Here is a 13,374-nt window from a genome sequence, read left to right as displayed (position 1 = left end):
AGCCACCACCTCCGCCTTCTCCTCCCACCTACACTGCTTCATCACCTTCTCCTTCACCTCCTTTTCGACTGTCGACGACGCCCCTGTAGCACCGCCTCGACCCCCACTTGAGCCGCCCCAAGCTCCTCCACATCCACCGTCGCGTCGCCATCATCTCACCTATGGCCTCGTAGGCAAGAGCTCGATTCTCGATTATTTATTCATTATAATTCCTATATTTGTCGTAAATTAAGTATGTGCAAAATTCCATTTTTTTGTCATTTATTAGAATTTTAGATTATTATGAATTATCTGCATAGGTTTGTTTGATGAAGTTATGAATTATCTGTATATATTAAATTATGATATAATTATCTACATGGGTTTGTTTGATAAATATTATTAAATAAATCATAATAATATGATAAATAGTATTTTTAGAATAATTATGATAAATTAAAAGAACTTATTTTGACAACAGAATTATTTTAGAGAATTTATAATAAATTAAAAGAATTTATTTTGAAAAGGAAATTATTTTTAATTGATTATAACTATAAATAAATAATTTATCCTAAAAAATAAATTATCTTGAAAAAAGAATTATTTTAAGTTATTATGATAATATATATATTTTAAAAGAATTTTTTTTTTAGAAAATGAATTTTTTAGATTAATTATAATGGGAAATGATTTAAAATAAAATATTTTGGAAAAAGATTATTTTCTAAATTATATAGATGCTGTTTATGATTTATAATTCTTAGATTTAATTATGTGACATGCCATGACATCGTTGTACAGGATTAGTTGTTTTTATTTATTATTCCTTGTTTTGTTTGAGAACCATTAGTAGTTCATGACTTAGTGGCTTTGTGCATTATGAACAAGACTTAGTGACATGTGTGTGTGCGTTGATTAAATTTAGGAGGTAGACCAGAGATCTAGTATAGGTTATGTTTGTTGACTTAGAAAAGCGAGAAGAGTTAGGATGGGAAATTCTTGGTTCATGTGATCTAATTTAGCTGTTGATGTATCTTCCAGGCTTGCACCAGTGAATTTGTGTACTCACTGGGGTTGGTTTGTTGGACTAAAGTGAATTTGTGTAGCCACTTTGGTCAGTGAATTTATGTAGTCACTCGAGTTTTGCTTGAGTTCGGACCAGACCGAAATCGGATTGTGTGTAGTCCTCTGACCGATTCGTGTAGCGGTATTGGATGTAAATAAAAGATATTTTGAACAGTCAGTTCTCTGATAATATGAACGTTGACACTATGTGAGATGCAGACCAGTTATACTTTTTTCATACATAGATCGAGATTAATATTTAATTATCTACAATTTGAGACATATGGTATATACATGAGGATAGATCGAGATTAATATTTAATTATCTACAATTTGAGACATATGGTATATACATGAGGGTTTCCTTGTTTGGATTATAATTATCTACAATTTGAGACATATGGTATATACATGAGGGTTTCCTTGTTTGGATTATTTTGATCGACATACTACGTCTCGTGTTGTAGATTTTTAAGTATTAATTTCATCTAGTGGAATGACCTTATTATTTGGATGATTTTTATGGATGATTTTTATGGATTCTTGTGAGATGTGGACTAGTGATCTATTATAGGATGACTAGCTGCATGACCTCATTACCCGGTTGATTTTTGGATTCTTCTGATTATTATATTCTAGTGGTGGATTGCATTTAAAATATTAGAATTTAAATACCATGCTTCTATTATTATTATTACGTTTTGTGCGTTGGTCATTCGACCATTTCTATTCTCCCTTATAGGATCTTACCGTGTGCCATGCACGCTGACGTACTTCTGTTCTCTCGGGTTGTACGTCAGACTTAGAGGACGGACATGTCTAGCTTGGGGACATGCCAGAGCTCGGGTATTCTCAGCAGGAGTGCTTTGCAGACAGAGCAAAAGAAGAAGCCGAAACTTAGTTATTTCCTTTAGTTGTTCGATGGTCCTTGTTTACCTTTGTAGCACCTTCCATTTCCTCTTGATCGATGTATTTTTATGTTCCTCCAGTATTTCAGTTGGACTATTTTGTAATAAGGACATGTTTGACCCAAATTTTGTGTCTCGGATGATATACTATTTGTGATATGCCTCTTTTCTATTCTGAGTTGTTTATTATATTCATGCTAATTGTGATCGGGGACCTGTGATTTCGCACATTATTGTTTGACACTTAACGTATTAGATTGAGTAGAAATGGTCTAATATTTATATCTCCTCAGTCTAATACGTCACAAGCTTGTTCGCATTCTGACTCTTGGGTATTTTGGAAAGCGGGACGTGATAAGTTTTTATGGTGGCCTATGCAGGTCATGGTCCCGAGTTCCCACCAGTAAGAATACAATGAATTATTTAGACGCATATCATTATTTTATTCGTAAGACTATAGTTATCCCTTATCCTATCATCTCGATGAATTATTTTTATCCCTACCTTATCACTTTTTGACTCCGAAACTTCCCACTATTTCTTGTATCATCACTTCCGACTACACTCTCTTCTTATAACTTTTCTTTTCTCGTACCGGTCATTATTTTATGTGTTATTATTTTTACTCTGTGTTTTCTTTGATTTTACTTATGTATCATTTGATTGTATCGATTTCTGTATTATTTATTATATTATTTTATGTATCACACACAATGTTATATTGTATATTTTTTATTAAAAATGTATAAGTAACATAGTCTAATGAAAATCATTATTTATACATTTTTATTAAAAGTGTTTCGCATTACTTTAGATTTTAGATATACATCACATAGCATATCTGATATTCAGATTATTTTCTTGTGTTTAAATATACTTTTACATATCTATATTGTGTGTGCGTGCTTTTTTTATCATACCATCTATCATTTACTTATGTTCTAGATTATTATATATTGTTCGTATTTTAGTGATATACATTAATAAGTTCATGATTTTGATATTCTACATATGCATTCTTATTCTTTATTTTTTAAACTCATAATATTTTCAGTACATAGGTATCTTATCAGTCAGTTTTGTCTTGTTTAGGTTGTTTTAGTATGTTCACATTGGTTTCGTTATTTTTAAGAGCAATGTATTTCTATTTTGATATTCAAACAGTTATTCATATTGTTAGGTTTGGAATTTGAGTTACTAATTATATATGCTTTTGTTACATTATCTTGTATCATTAATTATTATTCTTTTATAATTAATATAAAGATAATTCTAAATAGCGTTTGTGGGTATGCATGGTATTTACTCATGGTTGTTTATAGTACATTTGCATATTTGTTGTTTGTATTCTTCGTTTTCTGTAAAACCCCAAAATTTTAAATATTATGTGAAAATAATAAAAATATTTTTTGATGTTTCAGTATGATAAGAATTGATTTGAGATCAATTCAATGTATATTTGTGAATATATGAGTGCAAATGCATAAAACATACACGAAGTGAAATCTAAAAAATAATCAATTAAGAGTTTATATATTTTACACACCGATGTAGTTTGAATTTGGAAAAACTCAAAAGATTAACGTTGTTGGTATCTTCAACAACTTTCTAACAAATCTTAAATCAGCCCATTCCGAGGTCGGATGAGAAAGTTACAACCAAAATACCGATGGTTATTTTTCTAGTCAGACTAGGTTTCCTGGTTCGGGTCAAACGGGTTTATTTCAGGTTTGCATATATATATATATATATATATGAAAATTATCATATTTTATCAGAGTTTTAAACCCAAGTAGCCCCTCTTACTCTCTATCAAATCCTAGCCCTAAAGTTGAGATTTTGGGAGTATCTTGTGAGGCGAGAAGCGAGAAAAAGGCGAGATCTACGATGTTTGGCGACGAGGAGTCGTTTCACATCAGTTTCAGAGCCTTTCACACGTGATAAGGCAATATCATCTGCATCCAAACCTATCCTATAGTGTTTAATGATTAATGAATATGTTTAATCAATGTTTTCATGCTTAAGGCTTAACCTAATATGATAAAGATAAGATTTTTGATGATAAATCTTAACCCAATGTTAGATCATTAGCTTTTCCTAATTGTTTATGATAGTAATATGACCATGATCATTAGGGATGATTAAATTTTTTTTAACTTGATAATTATGTTTAACTCATGTGTTAACCCTAATTTGTTGTCTAATTGAATTATAAAGAGATTTAGTTTTTGTTTTCATCATATATTTCAGAAAACAGTTGCACGTGTATAATATTTAATTGGAAATTTGAGATATCATATAAACTTCAAACTGAACAAAAGTAGTGTCATATGAAAGCTATGTGAGCCTATTTTCTAAAACAGAAAACCATTCTAAAAAAGAGTTTTACAGATAAAGATATACTCAATTTACTATTGACATGTTCTGCAGAAAGCTGCTACACATGTGTAACCTTTAACTAGAAATTTAAAATATAATAAAAACTCCAAACTAAACCAAACTAGTGTCAAATGATAGCTATGTGGATCTAGTTTCTAAAATAGAATACTATTCTTAAAAAAAGTTTGTCTAGAGAAAGATATACTCAATTTACTAATTATATATTCTGCAGAAAACTGCAGATATGCAGATTTGAAATAATTGATATATTACGTGAATGTTTCTTTGAGTTTTTAATCATGCTTAAACCCTAGGTTTGTGATACGTAAGTAAGATAAACATGTTTAAATAAATTTTACCTCTGTTCATGAGCAGCTTTTATCATGTGTTGATAATCACTTTGTTTACATATGAGATAATTAAAAAAATTATTTAATTAGGATGTTTGATAATCACTTTGTTTACATATGAGATAATTAAAAAAATTATTTAATTAGGATGTTAAACCCTAATTTGGAAGATATAATAATTTAATTTATGAGATAATTAAAAAAATTATTTAATTAGGATGTTAAACCCTAATTTGGAAGATATAATAATTTAATTAGATAATTCAGATAATTCCTGTTGCATATGACAAGTTTAAAATCTTGTTTTAACGTCATGATATGTACAATTGACATAAACACTGTTTCTGCACGAAATAATGCTTGTCTTGACAGAGTAGTCGACTACTAAGCTTCGTAGTCGGCTACTCGTGCCTAGTTAAGTATAACAGGAACTGTGTGTTTGTAGAGTAGTCTACTATTGTTCTTAATAGTTGACTACCGAACTGATATATATGTTATTACAGAGTCTGGATGGACTCAGTGTAGTCAACTACTAATCCTAGTAGTCGACTACTAAGGCTGTTGCCTGAATTTTTGTTTTGCATATGTTTGAGATATGTTTACATGTTTCGAGCCGCACTTCTTTATATGTAAATTCATGAATAATATAGTATCACATACATGGGTATGCTAAAAGAGATTATGATGGGTTTTGACCTGATTACTTTGAGAAAGAATTTAGTACATATTATACACACACCTTCAGGATATCATCAATGAGCTCAGTTCAGTACTATGGGAGTAGTGCGTCGATATTCCATTTGTACAGGCTATTGAGTCAGGTTTGGATGCTTTATCTAGCAGTTCATCCATATGAGGGTGTGATGAGGCTTGTGAGCTGTACTTCTAGGATACCTACATGGTAGGCTGTTCTGCACTCATGTTACACACTGAGATCGCGCTGAGACTATTGAGCTGTGTACACTGATTGGGATACCTACAGGGTAGTCTGTTGCACATGATAATGCAAAGTATCAAAATCTTACACGGAGTTGCATTGAGATAGTTAAATGATATCCTGAGTTGTTGACGGATGCCAGTTATGTTTTTGACTCACTTCTGAAATATATGACCAAGAGTACTTTGCATTTGAAAGTACACGGGATTTGTGCCGGTATTCATTATATCTTCCCAATGACAGTGGAAGATATTATGAATATGATATGTTAATGTCTTTACTTTCATTTACTATTTTTCTTTATTTTGTTAATTGGGATCAATAATTAGCGATTCACAATTTGAGACATATGGTATATACATGAGGGTTTCTTTGTTTAGATTATTTCGCTCGACGTACCAGTCTCGTGTTGTGGATTTCTAATTGTTGATTTCAATTAGATTGTTTATTTTTAGTTTGGTATTAATGTTTAGATGTTTATAATTCGGGACATATGGTATATACATGAGGGTTTTCTTGTTTGGATTATTACGCTCGACATACTACGTCTCATATTATAGGTGTCTAAATATTAATTTCATTGGATACGGAGGATATAATCTAGGTTGACTATGCTTATGTGACGCCCCTGGGTTCACACAAGGCTGCAGTCCAAGGTGAAACCAAGAATGTCAAACCTACCATGCACCACACCGTGCAATAACATGTTTCACCATCACAATTCTATCACTCTAGTAGAGTCAATGACAGGTGTAGGTACAAAAGCAAGTAAAAGATAATACAAGAGATGACTGATGAAATGATAGAGATCAAAATAATATTTCATCATCCAACATACAGAAATACAAAGTCAATGTCTGAAATGAATAAACTGGAGTTCTTAACAAGTCTTAGATGCAACAAGTCTGCGTAAAGGAAATAAGGCACACAGCCTTTACAACATCTAGAATAAAGTCCTCAAATGTCTAAACAAAGTTTACAGTGGAGCTCCAAAATAAAACATATCTAAAAATAGTCAGCTGAACACTAAAGTGTGTCGCCATCAACCTGCGACTCTCCGGGCTCCTGGCTCGTGACCTGAAAGGGGGAGGGACAACGAGCGTCAAAGCGCTAGCGAGCAACATCACAACCAACCCCAAGGGAAAGGGCTCGTTGTATACAGAAAATACAATTAATACATAATAATATAAAATCATTTGTCCTAACAACAATGGGTTTTGGTATTTAGGAAATTACAACACGAGCGTAGGTACGTCGAGCGAAATAATCCATAGCTATCATTGTCCAAATCTCATGAAAACATGTCATGTCCTGATTTAGATAAGTGTCATACTTATAGCTTAACAAATGTCCCGCGCGTGGTCTAATATGCAAGTGAACGTCCAACTCGTGGACTGAATATAACCATTGTCCAACGCATGGACCGAATGTGACCGTTGTCCAAAGCATGGACCGGATGTGACCGTTGTCCAAAGCAGGGACCGGATGTGACCGTTGTCCAACGTATGGACCGGATGGTAATGCATATCCAGCATGAGGATTAAATAACAATGCATGTCCAACACGAGGACTAAGCAGAATGAATGTCCAACACGGGGACTGAATGGAATGAGCGTCCAACACGAGGACTAAAAAGTAATACATGTAGACTGTAAGTGTCGATGAACACGAATGTCCTGACGCTGCTCGGATAGTCAAAACTGGTGTTGTAGTCAGCTTAGCTTTTAAAGCATCAAAGGCCTTCTGGCACTCTGTGTTCTAGATGATCTGTTCACCCTTCTTCATAAGGCATGTAAGTGGTGACGAAATCTTCAAGAAGTCTAGGATGAACTTCCTGTAATAACCGGCTAACCCAAGAAGCTTCGAATCTCTGTCGCCGTCTTCAGCGGTTCCAAATCAAGAACTGTTGTAACCTTAGCTGGACCCACTACTATGTCCTCTCTGCTGATGATGTGGCCGAAAAATCTGACTCCTGAAAGCCAAAACTTGCACTTGCTGAACTTGACATATAACTGATGCTCCTGTAGAGTCCTCAAAGCTAACCGTAGATACTGTTCGTGTTCTATCTTCGATCTCGAATGAATGAGAATACCATTGATAAAGAAAATTACCAAACTGGTCCAAGAAGGGACGAAAAACCCCGTTCATCAAATCCATGAATACCACGGGTGCATTAGTCAACCCAAATGGCATGATCAGAAACTCGAGAGGTTCATATCGAATCAGGAAAAACGACTTTAGGAAAATCCATCTCCCGAACCCGCAACCATGATAACCAGAACGAAGATCAAACTTTGAGAAATATTACACTCTCTGCAACTAGTCGAACAAGTCATCAATCCTAGGTAATGAGTACCTATTCCGGATAGTGACCTTGTTCGGCTCTCTATAATCAATGCACAATCTCATATTACCGTCCTTTTTCTTCATGAAGAGGATCGATATGCCCCACGGAGAATAACTCCTACAAATAAGACCCTGAGCTAACAACTTATCCAACTGGGTCTGAAGCGGCGCGGGATATCGGGGCTGTGCCCGGCGGCAACTCAATACACCACTCGACCTCTCACACAGGAGGTAACCCAGGTATGTCCTGAAAGACATCCTGATATTCTAAGACAACTCTGGTCTCCAATGAATCAATACTCAGATCCCGTCGCATCACCTCATCGATGTACGCCATAAATGACCCCGTAAAACGGTTGCCCTGAGAGGTTGCTATATTCATCTCGGACCCATCGGACGCTCGCAAATTTGACCGTCTTCACAAAGCAGTCAATACTAATATGGTAGGAAGATAGCCAATCCGTACCAAGAAGGATGTTGAAGTTTGACATCAACGACACGATCAACTCGATGACTAACTCAAACTCATCTAGTTTGATGACACATCTCCCACAGATGGAAGGGACACTCCCTCTAGAGGAGTAGAGACTGACAACGGAATATCTAAGGAATGTGCTACAAGCTGAAACCTATCAACGAAGGTATGTAAGATAAGAGATACGCAATTTCCTAACTCAAACTAGATCCGAGCTGAAAAAGGAAATCACGAAGAAAGCTCCGCTCGTACCCTGATCACGCGGTACTACCGAATAGACTCTGCTGGATAATGCAAATCTCCTGGATAATGCAAATATGGCCTGCTGACCCCTAAATCCTCAGATTAACAAGTAGTGCCTCTATCTTCCCACTGCTGGCTGAAATTACGACTCTGAGACTGTCAACCGAGACTTATATCATGATGACTTCCTGCTGGTGTGCTGCGACAAGTCCTTTGCTCTCTGTTCAATCTTGTTATAATTGTAACATGTACCCCGAACTCTGCGCTGCTTTGGCGCTCTCGAATCATATCGTGCTCCTTTCTTATGTTGTCCTTGTTACTGGGGTAAAATCATTCTCCCGCTGCTAGGTTTCTCTAGAGTTTCACAATAGTTCTCTTGCTACTGTCATTTACTATTCTAGTTCTGATTTCTTCCTTCACTACGGGTATATTTCCCTGCTTCACTTAGACTAACTCTAATAGCTTGTTGAAGTAGTGATTAAAATTCTCCCAAATAGGTGATAATTGCTACCCCGTCAAAAATCTAGATGTTGTTGCTATCCTCCAGCGATGTCATCAGTGTTGAATACATCTAACTTCTGCTTGGTACTAAGTTGACGTTCAAGAAATTTTTCACATACTCCTTCCCTTATAGATTGCAATTGGAATTGGTGTGCCTTGTAACTCTGGTGTTCTCATAGTCTGATATCTTTCTTATTCTTTCAGAGTTAAACCTCCTGCTCTGCGGCTCTATCAACAGCTGATTGTGGTGGTGGTGGTGTACTCATTGGTATTGCCTCTTTACTTCTATGATGAGTACAATCGGTGGTGAATCTCTTGAAAGTGGTACTGCTGACGGAAATGGATACACTTCTTGCTCCTCGAGTGTTGTAATATCTTGTTGCCTACGGTGCCATGAAGTCGATCAAATACTCTGGAGCCTGCTGCGGCTCGGCTCTGCATGCCCAACTCTCCAGGTACGAGTTTTACCTCGATCCCATCCTCATTTCGATATTTATAATATCAAAAGGAGAGCTTAATTATCACAGTAAGCTTAAATTTCTTTCTCTTGGGTTTGTGATTTGGGTTTCTAAAGTTCTTGGGTTTTTCTTCCACTAGGTTTACTTTTGCTTCCTTTTCATTTTTTGGTTTAGAGTTTTGCCTATGTTGGTCCTCTATCCTTATACCTTTGAGGGCTTGTTGTGACGCCCCTGGGTTCACACGAGGCTGCAGTCCTCGGTGAAACCAAGAATGTCAAACCTGCCATGCACCACACCGTGCAATAACATGTTTTACCATCACAATTACTATCTCTCTAGAGGAATCAACAATAGGTGTAGGTACAAAGCAAGTAAAAGGTTCTACAACAAATACTTAATGAAATGATAGAACATCAAATTAACACATCTCCTCAACCAAATAAACTGGAATACATAGTCAAAGTCTGAAATGAATAACAACGATCTGGAGATCTCAACATGTCTCAAAGTACATAATATCTGATACAGGAAATAAGGCACACAGCCTTTACAACTCTAGAACATAAACCTCTTAAGTCTAAAAATGTCTCAAGTGGAGTACAAAATAAAATACATCTAATAAGAGGATAAATAGAAACTAGTAAAGGTCGTCCCCATCCTGCGACTCTTCGGGCTCCTGGCTCGTTACCTGAAAGGGGGAGGGACAACGAGCGTCAAAGCGCTAGCGAGCAACATCACAACCAACCCCAAGGGAAAGGGCTCGTTGTATACAGAAAATACAATTAATACATAATAATATAAAATCATTTGTCCTAACAACAATGGGTTTTGGTATTTAGGAATTTACAACACGAGCGTAGGTACGTCGAGCGAAATAATCCAAACAAGGAAACCCTCATGTATATACCTTGTATCTCAAATTGTAAATCCCTAAATACTAAACCTGAGGTCTAATACAAGAAACAATAAATAAAACAAATACAAACCCGTCTCTACCGATAAATGAAATCATGACAAGGCCACCACAAGTGTCATGCAAACTCACATGAGTGTCATGTCCGAAAATGATTAAGTGTCCAAAACATAGACTATATAAATTAAACGTCCAACCCATGGACTGAAAGTAACGAGTGTCCAACGCATGGACTGAATATAACCAATGTCCAACGCATGGACTAAATCTAACCAATGTCCAACGCATGGACTGAATATAACCAATGTCCAACGCATGGACTAAATCTCACCAATGTCCAACGTATGGACTGAATATAACCAATGTATGTCCAACGCGAGGACTGAGTGGAATGAATGTCCAACACGAGGACTGAATGGAATGAGCGTCCAACACGAGGACTAAAAAGTAATACATGTCCAACACGAGGACTGAAGAAAAATACGTGTCCAGCACATGGACCGAAATGATAAGTATCCAACACATGGATCAACAGTAAGATATGCCCAACACATGGACTATAAGTAAAGAGGTGCAATTGTCAAAGGTATATGTGGAAAGATATACATATCCTAAACTCGCACGTGTCTCGATGTACGGGTCTAAACTTGTGTCAAAAGTGTCAACTCACATGTATAGACAAGTCACTATCATTGCAATGTAGTGTCAGATAATCGAGGCGACCCCTCGGACGTATAAAATGCACAACCAACACGAATATATGCACAAACAGTGCGGCGGTCGACCGCAGAGACCCCTCCGGTCGACCGCTCACTGAGCCGAAACTCACTGGGCTCAGAACTGAGCGGCGGTCGACCGCAGAGGTCATGTCGGTCGACCGCTCAAATAGCAGAAACATTCTGCTGAAACTAACTCAGGGCGGTCGACCGCCGCGTCCATTGCGGTCGACCGCGAAGCTGACAGAAGCCCAGTTAGGGTTTCTGTCGGCTTCAAAACCCAAACAAACTTAACGATTTCCATTATAGCATAACTCTAACATTTATACCAAGTCATAGGATAGAGAACTACAAGTTTTAATCATTTAAAATCTAACAATTAGATTTCCAATAAGACAACAAAAGAAACATGATTTAGATGTCATTAAAGCAGTAAAACATGATTAATTCTTATTTAACCATTTTCAGATCTAGATCTCATAAAGACAAATTCGTGGGTGGGTTTTTAAACATCTGAAATACTTGAGCTATGCATCATATACCATAATGATTTATTACTTGTACCAAAAATACGATTTTAGGCCCAATAAAACCGGAAAAACTCAAATTTAAGCATGAAAACGAAAAGAGGTGAAGTTGGGCGAGATGTTACTCGCCTCTGATGAGAACCAAGCCCTAGATCTGTAGGAGAATGATTCCTCTCGCTGAATCCACCAAGAATCTCGCGAAATTCCACCGAAAATCCTTCGAAACGCCCAAAAATGCCACAAACCGAGCTAGGGTTTTGAGAGGAGAGAGAGAAGGGGGCTGAGGTTATTAGGGTTCAATAGAGGGTTCTGAGAGCTTCAAAACGAGTATATATACTTAGGGTAGCAATCGGGTTTGGTATAAACAAAACCTGACCCGAAACAGAACTGGCAGAACCAGGTTCGCTGCGCGGTCGACCGCAGCGACCACGGCGGTCGACTGCGCAGGTTCCCGGGTCATTTTCAGACTAGGGTTCAGTGAAAAGGCTATAACTTTCTCATCTGATCTCGGAATGAGGTGATCTAAGATTCGTTGGAAAGCTCTTGAAGAGACCTACAACTTTGATCTTATACACTTTTCTAGATTCTAAATAAATCAGTGTGCAAAACATAAAAACTCTCAACTAGTCAAAATTCTCAGATTCTCACTATTTGCCTTTGTGCATGTTTTGTGTATTTACACTCGTATATTCACAAATATGCATTGAATTGATCTCAAATCAATTCCTATCATACTCAAACATAAAAATACATTATTTTCATCATATAACATATTTATAATTATTTATCACACTATATTCAAATTTTCGGGGTTTTACAGCTTAATAGATAGAGCCTCCACTCTATCTAGCAGCTCTTTCCCTGGGGGCGGATGGAGGTGATCTTGCTATAGCGCTCTGACACTCTTGTTATTACTCTTTTTCTTTAATATTCTTTCAGGTAATTCGGAGTACCGAGGAGTCATAGGATGATGGAGTTCTTACATAGTCGCCATCACATGAGATTTATTAGATGCTCCACCATAGTTTTATATTTTTGTTCAGACCTTAAATTTTATTTCATAGTGTAAAGGTAGTGTTCCTTAGTATGATTTTCACTTGTTTCTTGTCGAGACATATTTATTCATCAAATGTATTCCAGGTTTTTCATTGAGACATGATTTATTTATGATATACTTCTTTCTATATCATGACTATTATAGTTATTTCCTTTCTTTTGCCTGTATTGTACCTGCACTTTATTTTGATTCCACTAGAGGATATTGCTGTGATTGGTAAAACTTGTTATTGCACATTATGGGTGAATGACAAGTTTGACATCTCTGTGTTCATCTTGGACTGCAGTCATGTATGAAAACTTATGGGTGCATGACAGTAGGTATCAGAGCTCTAGTTCTAGTATCCTTAGGATCATCATGTGTCGAATAGTGGAGCTAGAATAGAGTTACGTAGGATTCATGTATAGAGTCCTCTAGGAATTCCTAGAAAGCGTGAGGACGTTATAGACGTATGTTCGAAAATTACAAAATTTTTTATGACTATCTTACTTTGATTGAAAAGTAATTGCATGAATAA

The sequence above is a fragment of the Asparagus officinalis genome, chromosome 2 (assembly GCF_001876935.1).
Source record: "Asparagus officinalis chromosome 2, Aspof.V1, whole genome shotgun sequence".
Taxonomy (NCBI): domain Eukaryota; kingdom Viridiplantae; phylum Streptophyta; class Magnoliopsida; order Asparagales; family Asparagaceae; genus Asparagus; species Asparagus officinalis.
The sequence above is the reverse complement of the archived record's forward strand: the minus strand, read 5'-3'. Positions refer to the sequence as shown.